We start from the raw sequence: 13,923 nt of genomic DNA on the forward strand, positions 1-13,923 counted from the left end.
GTGTTAGTTAGTTATTCCAATCTTAGAGAAAATATTGTGTTCATATTACAGATTTTTTAATGAATGATATGTTAATTAATTAAAATTACTTTTCTTAAAATATTGTGCTTATTCAGCTTGTTAATATAGCCTGTCTTCTTTCCAATGCCAGCCAAATTGGTTCCCACCTCCTCTTGCTGTTCTTTGAAAAATGTGCCCATTTATATTTTACTCTATGCAAGATTTTGTTGTAGATCTGTCATTTTCATGACTTGAACAACAACTCACCCAAACGTTAAAGTTGTGTCTAAACTTTTCATCTGAACTGAAGCTTATTTTGCTATTTTTAAATTATGGCTCAAAATATGGCCTTTCACAAATTCCACACTAAAAATCATCTATTAATTTTCTAGACTGTGTCAAGTGCCTAGGAGGTAAAGTTTGCTGCAAATGACAATATAAATAAAAACTTATAATTCTAACAGTCACAGTTGAGGCTCTATGAATGAGGAATTGACTCATTTCATTTCCAAGGATTTTAGTGTTGTTCACAACATTCTTCAATTCCAACAAAACTTTCAGCTTTTACGTATTTCTCTGTTTTATTATGGTATCTTTGTGATACGCATACACATATACAAACACAGACACACTCAAAATTACTATTAAAGTTAGGCTGTGGTGGCACAGGCCTTTAATTCCAGCACTTGGGAGACAGAAGGTCAGTCTGGTTTAGGAAGCAAGTTCCAGGACAGTCAGAGCTGTTATAGAGAGAAATGTTGTCTCCAAGCCCCCTCCAATCACTATCAAATACTCAAATACTTTCAATTTCTGTTTTACAATAAACATTTCATTTTATTTTTTCTTTTTTTTCTTCTTAAGTTTTAAGAGTCTTTCTCATTTTACATTCCTGCTCCCTCTCCTCCTCCCACTTCCTAGCCTTCCCCTCACCCTACCTACTTGTCTACTCCTCAGAAAGGGTAAGCCTTTTCATGGGGAGTCAACAAAGTATGACATTTTACTTCCAGGCAAGACCAAGACCCGCCCCCCCCCCCTATATTTAGGCTGAACAAGGTATCCCTCCAAAAAAAAAATATGTGCTTCTAGATGCCAGTTCAAGCTCTAGGGATAAATTCTGGACCACTGCCAGTGGCCCCACATACTGTCCAAGCCTCACAACTGTCTCCCATATTCAGTGGGGCTAATTTGGTCTATGCAGATTTTCCTGCTATCAGTCCAGAATCATAGAGCTCTCACTAGTTCAAGTAATCTGTTTCTGTGGGTATCACCATCATGGTCTTGACCCCTTTGCTCATATTATCACTCCTCCTCTCTTGGGCTGATCTCAGTTAGTTTGTCCCAGCGTGTCACTGTAGATCTCTGTATTTGCTCCCATCTGTTGATGGTTGAAGATTCTTTGATGACAATTAAGGTCATCATCCATCTGATAACAGGGGAAGGCAAATTTAGGTTCTCTCTCCACTGTTGCTTATACTCTTAGATGGGGTCATCCTTGGGGATTCCTGAGATTTTCCCTACTGCTATGCTTCTCTCTCTCTCTTTTTTTAAAATTTATTTTTACTTAAAAAATTTCCACCTCCTCCCCTTCTCCCATTTCCTCCCCCTCCCTCTATTCCCCTCATACCCCCTCTCCAGTTCAAAGAGCAGTCAGGGTCCCCTGCCCTGTGGGAAGTCTAAGGTCCACTCCCTTTACCCAGGTCTAGGAAGGTGAGCATCCAAACAGACTAAGCTCCCACAAAGCCAGTATATGCAGTAGGATCAAAACCCAGTGCCATTGTCCTTGGCTTTTCAGTCAGCCCTTCTTGTCCTACACATTCAGAGAGCCCAGTTTGATCACATGCTTCTTCAGTCCCAGTCCAGCTTGCTTTGGTGAGCTTCATTAGATCAGCCCCACTGTCTCAGTGGGTGGGTACACCCCTCGTGGTCTTGACTTCCTTGCTCATGTTCTCCCTCCTTCTGCTCCTCATTTGGTCCTTGGGAGCTCAGTTCAGTGCTCCAATGTGGGTCTCTTTATCTAGCCTCATCCATGGCCAGATGAAGGTTCTATAGTGATATACAAAATATTCATTAGTATGGCTATAGGATAGGGCCATATCAGGCTCCCTCTCCTCAGCTGCCCAAGGATCTAGCTGGAGACATCTCCATGGGCACCTGGGTACACCTCTAGAGTCAAGTCTCTTGCCAACCCTAAAATGGCTCCCTTAATTAATATATATACTTCCCTGCTCCCATATCCACCCTTCCTCCATCCCAACTGTCCCATTCTCCCAAGCTTTCCCCATCCCCCTTCTCAGTTTTTTCTCCCCATCTCCCCTTACACCCACCCCAACCCCACCCCCAAGTTTACAATTTTTGCCTGGCAATCTTGTCTCCTTCCAATATCCAGGAAGATAACTATATGTTTTTCTTTGGGTTCACCTTCTTATTTAGCTTCTCTAGGATCATGGATTATAGGCTCAATGTCCTTTATTTATGGCTAGAATCCACTTATGAATGAGCATAATACCATATTCATCTTTTTGGGTCTGGGGAACACTCATCCATTGATGGTGGGAATGCAAACTTGTTCAACCATTTTAGAAATCAGTGTGGCAGTTTCTTAGGAAATTCGGGATCAACCCACCCCAGTATCCAGCAATACCACTCTTGGGAATATACCCAAGAGATGCTCTATCATACTACAAAAGTATTTGTCCAACTATGTTCATAGCAGCATTATTTGTAATAGCCAGAACATGGAAACAACCTAGAAGCCCCACAATGGAAGAATGGATAAAGAAAGTATGGAATATGTACGCATTAGATTATTACTCAGTGGTAAAAAAAAAAAAAAAAAACAATGGTATCTTGAATTTTGCATGCAAATGGATGGAAATAGAAAACACTATCCTGAGTGAGCTATGTTTCTCAATAGACCTTTAATTGCTCCCTCAATCAAGAGAAAGTGTGAAGTGCCTGGGCACTGGAGACTACTTCCTAAATATAACACCAGAAACACAGACACTGAGAACAACAATTAAGAAATGGGACCTTTTGAAATTGAGAAGGACACAGTTAATAAGACAAAACAGCAGCCTACTGAATTGGAAAAGATCTTCACCAAACCTACATCAGACAGAGGACTGATCTCCAAAATATATAAAGAACACTAGAAACTATACAACAAATTGCCAAATAATCCAACTAAAAAATGGAGTAGAAATCTAAACAGAGAATTTTCAAAAGAAGAATTGCAAATGGCCAAAAGACATTTATGGAATTGCTCAGCATCCTTAGCCATTAGGAAAAAGCAAATCAAAATGACTCTGAAATAACATATCACACCAATCAGGATGGCTAAGCTCAAAAACACCAATGATAGCTTATGCTGGAGAGGATGTAGAGTAATGGAAACAGTCTTTCATTGCTGGTGGGAGTGCAAACTTGTACAACCACTTTGGAAATCAGTATGATGGTTTCTCAGAAAATTGGGAATAAATCTACCTCAGGACCCAACAATACCACTCTTGGGCATATACCCGAAGGAGGCACACTCATACCACAAGTACATTTGCTCAACTGTGTTCATAGCAGCATTATTCATAATATCCAGAACCTGGAAACAACCTAGATGCTCTTCAACTGAAGAATGGATAAAGAAAATGTGGTACATTTATACAACAGAATACTGCTCAGTGGTAAAAAACAATGACATATTGAAATTTGCATAGAAATATATAAAGCTAGAGAAAAACTATCCTGAGAGAGGTAACTCAAACCAAGATAAACAAACATGGTATATATACACTCATAAGTATATATTAGACATAAAACAAAGGATAACCAGCCTATAGTTCACCATCCCAAAGAAGCTAGGTAACAAGAAGAACTCTAAGAGAGGCATAAATGGGAAGGGGAAAGAGACAAGACCTACTGAAAAAAATTAGAAGACAGGAAAAAGGGAAGATGGAAAGGGAGAGGGAGGGAAGGAGGGAAGGGAGGAGGAGAACATGAGGGAATAGAATGCTCAAGAAGGGGGAAGGACAGTGAGGGAGAGAAAATATTTCATTTTCAAATAAAGTGAAATTGATTCTTTAATATTTCTCTTAAATTAACATATACTTGGTAAAAAATTTACAGAAATTATTAGTATAATAATTTAATTCTGTAAATTTAGTGTAGTTTGTCTCTGTAACACTTGATTCCGGGGTCACTGATCATTATACAGTTTTATTACTCTACATTTATAGTTAATATTTAATTACATATATTCAGACATAAATGTAAATCTATAATACTAATTTTAATTTTTCTTTATTCCTGGGTTATATAAGTTGAAATATGAACATGTGAAAATTGATCATATTCTATCTATATATTTCAGTTATATTTCATCAATCTATTAAATTTTGAACTATCACACGACTTCTCACTACCATTAATCAAATTGAAATGTCAAATCCTACACAGACTCTAATTTGCCATTTTCTTTCTTCCCTGTCCCTAACCCTCTGATTCACTGTGTTATCCAGACTGGTCTTGGATTCATAATTCTACTGCTGCTGCCACATGAGTATTAAACTCCAGGCATATGCTGCTATGCTAAGAAAATTTCTTTCTTTTCTAATTTTGCTTCTTTTTCTCCTTTTCAACCTCATATGCTTTTTATTCTTTTATCTTAACTACAAGGCTTTTTCTCTGTGTTTGTCAGAAATTTCATATGTTAGTGTTATTTTTTAAATACTAATACAGCATATTTTAGATTATCTACCTAGAAGTGAAATTCTACAATATTTATTTTTCAACTCTTTAATGAAAGTTCTTTATAAAATGGTATCTACCTTCTTTTAAATCCAGCTACAATAAATGAGCTGCAACGAAGAACAAAGGGATAATCCTCAAAAATTTTATTCAGAACATATCACTACAGCATCTTATGCCATTTATTTTATGTCTAATTCAGGTCAATCCAATACTTATACTTTTTGACTGTGTGGCATTGCTCCTACTTATTTTCTGCTGAGACTGGATCAAGAATCATGTTACAGAGATAAAAATGTAATTGAAATATTATCAATTATTATAACTCTTTGCCCTACCAGTTAAAGTGGCTGAGAATAACATAATCCACTTTGTTCCTGCAATTACTGTCTTCTCAGAGATCCTTTAAATACAGGTACTAAAAAGAATGCTTATGGGACTTGTCCTAGATCCCTGACCTAGCTTGGAGTCACTCAAGAAGTGATTTTCAATAGAGAAATAGCTCAAATAAGACTGGCCTTTGGACATGTCTATGGGAGACTGCTTAGGTTGTTATTTGATGTAGGAGGACACCGTCCACTGTGAAAGGCACCATTCCCTGGGTAGATGGTTCTGTTTCTATGAAGGTAGCTAAATATGAGCTTGCCTGCAGGCAATGCAGCAAGCAGAATTATTCCATGTCTTTTGTTTCAGTTCCCACCTGAGGTTCCCTCAATGATGGAGAGTGACTTGTAAGGAGTAATACATTCTTTCTTTCTCAAAGTTGTGTTTACTCAGGTTGTTTTATCATAGCAACAGAAAGAAAATTACAACAATACTAATATTCCAAAGGTGGTAAGTAGGACATACATCTTCCAATTATTCTGTTCATCTCCTGTAGACAGCCTTGCTGAGAGATAAAGGTTGCATGCTGGTAGCATTGGAGTCTAGGTATAGAATTGCAATTGCACAATATGGTATAATACCTTCATTTTTGAACTAGTTTTAAATGGGTTTACTTTACTTTTATTTAACAAAATTCTGTCAATACATTTCTCATGTGCTTTGAGGTCCTTTTTCTGTCCTAATTCCTTTCCAAAGAAAGTGCATATTCCTTACCTCTCAGTACAAAGAAGATTATAAAATGCTCACTCTGGACTCCTTGGTCCTCTTTTTCCTTTTATCTCCATAAAAGCGCTTAAGAGCATCTTTTGCTTGGTGTTCATCACCACTCGCTGCGCTCATAATGCTGATGTGGCTTCAGTCTCTTCCATTCTTGGAAGTGCTATTACCAAGATTACTAACGCCTTCACATGCACATGCCATTAATTATTTTTCAAGCTCTGCATTATTTATGGTTGCTACTACGTTTAGTGCTGGATATTCTCCCACTCTTATTCCAGCTCCTCCCATTTTCCTCTAGTACTATTTTCTTCGTTTTACTTTCTTCAAAATCTTATATTTATCTTTCATGACTCCTTGACCCAGTAATTTGCTATTTTAAGAATTGTTCTCAACTTTTTCTTCTTTACTATTTATATGTTTGATCTAGTTATCATCTATCTATTATCTATCTATCTATCTATCTATCTATCTATCTATCTATCTAATCTACCTACCTATCTATCATCTATTTAAACCAGTAATAGTATATTAGATATTTTTAAAACATCCAAATTGTTTTAAACCATTGAAAAGGACTCATGCCAAAATTTACCTTCTTTAAATCCTAAGAGTCTTGGTATTATAAAGAGTTCCCACATTCTACTTAAAACTAAATAAAACATAAGTTCAGCAAGTTAAGCAAAGTAAAACATGTTATTGAGGACTGGGCTTGAACTTCATGGCTATATATTCAGAAGATGGTTCATGAAGAAGGCAAAGATGTCACACAAAATGGAACTTGTAACATGTGTTTTCCTTACCATTGCCTGAGAACTCGTACGATCGAGCCTGAAGTAAATCATAACTATGTGGATTGCAAACTACAGGGTACATTTTCCAGGGATTCATGGAGTCCCAAATCTGAATCTGACACTCCAGTCCTTAAGCTGTCATGCTCTTAAGAACAATAAACCCAGTCTCTCCGTGAAATATATTCCTTTATTTTAGGGTTTAAATGACTCTTATCTATATTTTTTTAAATACTTTGAGTTGTATTTAAAATATCTTAGAGCATGTATTAGGATCGAAACCTAGTGCCATTGTCCTTGGCTTCTCATCAGCCTTCATTGTCGGCCAAGTTCAGAAAGTCCGATTTCATCCCATGCTTATTCAGTCCCAGTCCCACTGGCCTTGGTGGGAGCATAGCCTGTTTGGATACTCACCTTCCTGGTCCTGAATAGAAGTGGGAGGACCTTGAACTTCCCGCAGGGCAGGGAATCTGGACTGCTCTTCATTCTCGAGAGGGAGGGGGGGTGGAGTGGGGGGGAGGGGGAGAGGGGTACAGGATTGGGGATAGGGAGCGATGTGTGCAAGGAGGAGGAAGGAAATGGGAAAAGGGGAGGAGGTGATTTTTTTTTTGCAACAACTAAAAAAAATAAAAGAAAAGAAAAAAGAGAAAAGAAAAAATCTTAGAGCATGCAATTAACTAGCCTTCTATAGAGAGAATTGCAGAGGCAGTCTACAAAACAGACCTACTTTAAGTCTCCTGAAAGAATTGCCATTTGTGACTTATACAATAACTGTGTATGTAGTAATTAGAAAAGATTGAATACAAACTCCAAAAGAATTGTAGAAATCTGAACACTGTAGCAATGACATAACATATTTTGGAGAGAAACCAAACTCCAGGTATATAGTAATAGAAAAATAATTCTATGTATAGTATACCAGCAGATGGACTGAGATAATCAAAACTTGTCCATAAATAATAATGTCCAGACAATCACACCAACTTAGAGTTGAACATTTGTACGTCTAATGCAGGCTAGTATATCCAATTGCTTTGTGCAGTGTATCTAACATAGGTTTCTAATTATGTTCCTGTCTTGATGTCATTGACAGGAAACTGCTCAGCACCATCATGGAGCTATTTTCTGGAATCACTATATTCTAAGACGCTGATCATTTGAGCATAGCACAATAGGTTCAACAATGTTTCTGCGAATGGCAGATATCTTGATGCTTTTAATTCCCAAGCTGCAGTTGTCTCTTATTTTTGTTTGCTTCTGAAATACAAATCTGTTCTGAATCCTTTCTTCTAATCCATTAGGGATATAGCAATTCTTATGAAAAATTTAATGTCTACTTAGTTCTATCCTTTCTTATTTCTTTAATTTCAACCATTGTCATTCCACACGTGGAATCTGTCAATCATACTGTTATTTATATCACTCAGCTTCATGTTACCTTCTTTATTCTATGCTTTTATTATTACCTAAAGCAGACTTCTTCAGTCAAATTACATTTCTTTGCCATCTCTTGCCTGCTCTAGATGCCATATCATTATTAAAAGACAGTCTAATTATTTTCCACACTGTGTAGCAGTCATTACACTCACCAGTGACTTGTGTCTTCATTAGGTTTTCAGCTCTGTGAAAAAACAAGATGTGCCTGAACTGTAATACTAGCTCCATGCTCAGTGCTCAGAACATGACAAGCAGTCAGTGAGGGTTGAAGCACACACACATGCCTTTGGTACAGTCTGCAGATTATATGACTTCAATATTTCTTTTACAGAAAAGCACTGGTGTTAAAACCATAATCTGTTGACACTAGATTTTTATTCCTTATTCTTCAGTGTAGAGATGGATAACAGCACTAATGACTCATGCTAGAAAGAGAATGTTGTGAACAAAATTTTGTAAGAAGAGATTTCTTTGTTAATGTGTGAAAAGTTTTCACAATATCGTGGGTTCTAAAATAAGTTTTTAAAATTATGTTTAGAAATAGAAAATGATCTCTGGACTTTTAGAAGAGAATCGGTGGTTTGTCAGTTTTTATATTTGTAAGGTTAGTGGTGACACAATGGAGAAGAGGTTAAGTAAAAAATGCTACAGAGTAACCTTGTCTCAAAAAAAAAAAAAATAGAAACTCCCTCATTGGTGTGGGTTGAATTGTTTCTTCTCAGAAGTCACACGCTGGAGCTCTAACCCACAGCATCTCAAAATGTGTCTTTCTTTGCAGATAACTTCCTTTGGAGATAATAGATAGTTAATGTTAAATGGTGTCATCAGGATGGGGTCTGAAGCTGATGTGAGTGATGCCATTGGGAGATTAGAGGAGAAAATAAGGGGGAAGAAAAGAGACAGAGACAAAGACAGGGTGAGAGAGAGGGAGCACGTGAGGTGATTCAGGGAAGAGACTATTGTTTCTAAGCCAGGAGAGAGGTCTCAAAGCAGGCTAGATTTGACTTTCCACTTCTCACCATAATAATGAAGAAATACTTTTCTTTTCTTTTCTTTTTTTTTTCTTCAGATACCCAGACTGGTACTTTGTTAAGATTCTACAAACTATCTAACACACTGGTCCAGGAGGTGATCAAAGGAGTGTTGGAAATGTTAAAGGCCTTGCAGTCCTGTGTGGAGCCAGTTTGTTTGGTTTCCAACACAGAAAAAGATGCACCAAAGCTTCAGATTAACAAAAGTTATGTCTCTTTTCTTAGTAGAGTTTCATATAGCAATGTTAATATAAAAGGGATTTTGTATGTGTGTTTATGTATGATCTCTTATATTTTACTATTTTGTTATCCACTCCTGTTCTATAAAGAAATAAAAGTTTGCTTAAATCTCTTGGAGGAAGCTGCTTGTTGGTTCCTGTCCGCCCAACCTAAATAAGCACACAGATTCTATATTATTCAAATCACTGCTTGGCCCATTAGCTCTAGATTCTTATTGGCTAACTCTTATATCTTAATTTAACCCATTTCCATTAATCTGTGTATTGCCACATGGCTGTGGCTTACTAAGTAATGTTCCCAACGTCTATCTCCTGCGGGCTACATGGTTTCTTTCTGACTCTGGCTCCTTTTCCCCAGCATTCCCTTTAGTTTTTCCTGCTTAGCTAAGTTCTGCCCTGCTATAGGTCCAAAGCAGCTTCTTTATTCATTAATGATAATCAGAGCATAGCGTTTGAATTCCACATCATAAATCTTAATTAGCAATATTTGTTTTAATATTTTTTCTGAAATTTTTGTGTTTTGAAATAAAGTTTTAATTTGGCTTGTTTGTTTTTATCATTGATATTAGTACACAAAAGAGGTGATTAATGGCCATCTTATTAGTAGTGAGACAAGAAATCTCCAGGAATTATATCTCCTTTTTTCAGTTCTGCTTTTATTACAGACTTATTACTCCTAACTGCTCTCTATAGATTCAGCTTGTTGCTGTTTTCTTTAACTGTGTGATTTACTTTTTTTTATTCAGAAAAGTTAAAATACATATAAAATTAGATACAACTGTATGGCAAACTTTTATTTGTAATCATCTAGCTTCATTAACTATTGACTTTCCTGTATATTTCATAGTATCTCACTACCATATGTACAAAGGTATGTATACATGTATATATGTATATTATATATATATGCATATTATATATGTGTGTGATCATGTATGTGTGCTAATCTTTATTATTTTTGGTGGCTCAGCTTATTTTTCATGAAATAAGGTTTTTTTGGGAGGGTGAGAATAAGTATAAATCTACTATTATATTAATCAACATTTATATGTTAATATTTTCTTGAAGCAAATAATCTATTTCTTATGAACACAGAGCCAGTTGTCACAAGTAAGACAATTTCTCAAATGGATTAAATGCTCAATTCAACAGGCAAGTTCTGTCCTTCATTTTCCAGAGTAATAAACATAGTTTTAGTTGAGTCCTTTGCAAATGCGAGACAGCATAGTTGTTTCTCACATATACGGCTGGCTCATGGGGTATTACAGTGTTCTATTGGCTTGTACTCCCTAAGATACGATAATTTGAAGAAACCAACCAAACAAACAAACAAACCCTGCCATGTCTATTTTCTTCCTATATAACTCAAGGAGTATTCTATTGGCTTGTCCTCCCTAAGATAGGATAAATTATTTATTTATTTATTTATTAAAGATTTCTGTCTCTTCCCTCCAGCCGCCTCCCCTTTCCCTCCCCCTCCCCCAATCAAGTCCCCGTCCCTAAGTCTGAATGCCTGAATCCTTGGGAATTAACAGTGGTTCTCTAAAATCCTATTTATACACAGGTGATATATTTATACATTTATATTTATTATTTATTTTATATTATTTATATATGTTATATACTTCAGGTGTCTGTTGCTACGTGATTGTATTCTGAGTTTTTTTTTTATTATTTCTTCACTAGTTCCTTGAGCTGATAGAGATAAGGACTTGGCATTTAAGCAAAAGTTCTTCATAGGTGTGATCATTAATCTTGTTATCAACATAATGTATTATCTAACCAACTATAAGACAGACATCTGGACAGGTCTGTGAATCCTTTTCAGAGAGATTTAAAGGAGGAAGGAAGAGCCACAGTGAATGTGTGTGGCACTATTCCATGATATATTGTCCTAGACTGAAATAAAAGGAAAAAGTGAGCTGAGTACAAGCACCCACCTCTCTCTTCATCTTTACTGTAGAAGCAATGTGGTCTCTTCACCAAACTCCCACCATTACATCTTCCTCACCATAAGGGACTTTATCTTTAACTTGTGAATAAAATACATCCCCACTTGGTTAAGTTGCTTTTGTCCAAGGAAAGAGAAAAATAAAAGTGATGACTAATTGCCACCTTTTAATATTCCAGCATTATAGAAAATAATTAATCATTTTAGCAGATGTACATTTATTACTTTCTAATAAGTCATTCTGTTTTTTTCCCTGTATTAATTTGCAATAAATTTATCAAGACATTTGCTAGATTCTCTTTTTGAGGCTTTATTTCACAAAATAAAGAAGAATAAATATTTAAGAGAAAGGTTATTGCCAAAGCAACAGTAATAGACAAAGGTGTCAGCTTTTAATTATGATCTTATGAAATTTTGTATACTTATTTTATCTTGATACAAGCTAGAATCATATGAGAAGCAGGAATCTCAATTGAGAAAATGCCTTCACAAAACTGGCCTATTGGCCAGTCTGTAGAACATTTCTTGGTGTTGAAGGGCACAACCCATTGCAGATGATGGCACCCCTGTGCTGGTGGTCCAGTGTGATAAAGGAAAGAAGGATGAGAAAGCCATGAAAGACAATTCAATAAGCAAAAACCAAAATGGTAAGATATTCTACAAGCAGTTGTGATGTTTTTATTCACCAAAAGGTTTCATGTTAAGAAGCTCTTAGTTAATTTCTTTTTTTTTTAATCCAAACTTTTATTTTCATGTCTGCTACATAGGTATTGCATTGTAACATGAGGCCCTGCTTGTTGGGGTTTCTGTCCTTCCCGGTACCTCACAGCTGACAAGCCCCAAAGAAAAATCACAGAGAGATATCCATAAGTTATAAAACTGATTGGCTCAGGCTTCTTGCTAACTCATAACTTATATCAACCCATGATCCTTCTATGTTAGCCACATGACTATGTACCTTTCTCTGCAGGGCAGCTCACATCTTGCTTCTTCGGTGGTCTGGGCTGGACTTGTGAGGAATGAGCTTCTTCCTTTCCAGTATTCTCCTGTTCTACTTTCTGTCTGTTTTACCCACCTATACTTCCTGCCTGACCAATCAGCATTTATTTAAAACATGATTGACAGAATATAGACAATTCTTCTGCACCACTGCATGAATTTACATACTGGACACACACAGAGATGAGAACATTGTGGACTAGGTGGAGCAGTTACCAGAGTAATCCTTCTTCATGTAATATCAATATACCTAATGTAGATTATGTACAGATTTTACAAAAATGTAGAGTTGTTATACTGCTTCTAATGTGATTCTTCACTGACTGAAATAAGCTAGAATTTCTTGGGGTCAATTATCTGATTCAGGGCAGATATCTTGCATACATGATTTCTTTGGTCTGTCCTTTAATCCCAATGTTGTAAAATCACATAACAATGAAGAGTAATTTAATTGTTCTGCCACAGATTACAAGAAAGTTTCAGTCAACTTTTCCTTGGGAAATAAAGGACTAAAAGAAGATACTTTCCTAGTTTATTTAAATACTAGTATAAATAAGAGGACAGTAACAATATGAAAAGCAATCAACTGTCACATAGAAGTGAGAAATATGAATATCATAAAAATCAGTAAGTGACTATTAGCGATGATACTAGGTAATAATGATGGGCCCCCCTCATTGAAGTATTTATAAAGACAAAGTAAAACTTACTAAAATGTTTGACTACAATTTCAGGAAACCAGTCTTTCTTAAAATATCAAGAATTTAGCTTTACATGAGTAACACATAAGAAGGTGAAAGCTCAGCAATGAATATCCTAAAGAAGTGGCTTCCTGTTGGTGAGTTATTAAATAGGAACATTCTAGTTCAACCAAGGTAAAAGGAAGGGGATCTTTAGAGCAGGTAATGTAGGGGACCTGTAAAGGAACCTGTGTCATCAATTTAGTTTCATGGACATAATATTTAGTACTGCAAATTCTGAACAAATGCATACTTACACATTCATAGGGAGAGGAGAGTATAAATATTTTCTGGGACAAAAGTTTTCAATGAAAAGCCCTACAGGGATGTACAGGCAAGCTGTATATCTCAGCATCTGCTCGGATGAAGAAGATGGATAAAAGAAAGTGGAAAAGCCATGTTATTTCATTAAGCTGGCATGGAGGTTAGGCACATGATAGACATGCAGCTATAAGCAGCTACAGAACGGAGATGTGAGATTTGAGCAAGAGTGAAGAAAAATCCCAGAGTACAAGACAAAGTCAACTGTAGCTTTGGGCAGGTATAAGAAAGAAAAAGAGAGCACAAGAAAAGAAAAATGAAGAGTTACAACTTTCTGAGACAGGACTCTGTAAAGTGGGCAAACTGAACAGAACTTCATGCCAGATCTGGACTGCACAGACAGTATGAGTCCTGGGCAGGAAAAATACATTATCTCACTAAGGGATAATTATTCTTCCTATACCTTTGGTAGAGCACAATGCGACCAAGCTTTCTGCATGATGGTCCTTTGACCCTGTGATATACTTCCCCAACTTGATTAACTTTTAGATTAATCTACACATATATTTCATTCTCTACTATTACATTTTTGAGTGTAAGATATTTCCTGACATTATCTTGTAGAATTGAATC

This window comes from Alexandromys fortis, unplaced genomic scaffold, assembly GCF_014885135.2.
Source record: "Alexandromys fortis isolate MF-2015 unplaced genomic scaffold, M_Fortis_MF-2015_v1.1 scaffold_133, whole genome shotgun sequence".
Lineage (NCBI taxonomy): Eukaryota > Metazoa > Chordata > Mammalia > Rodentia > Cricetidae > Alexandromys > Alexandromys fortis.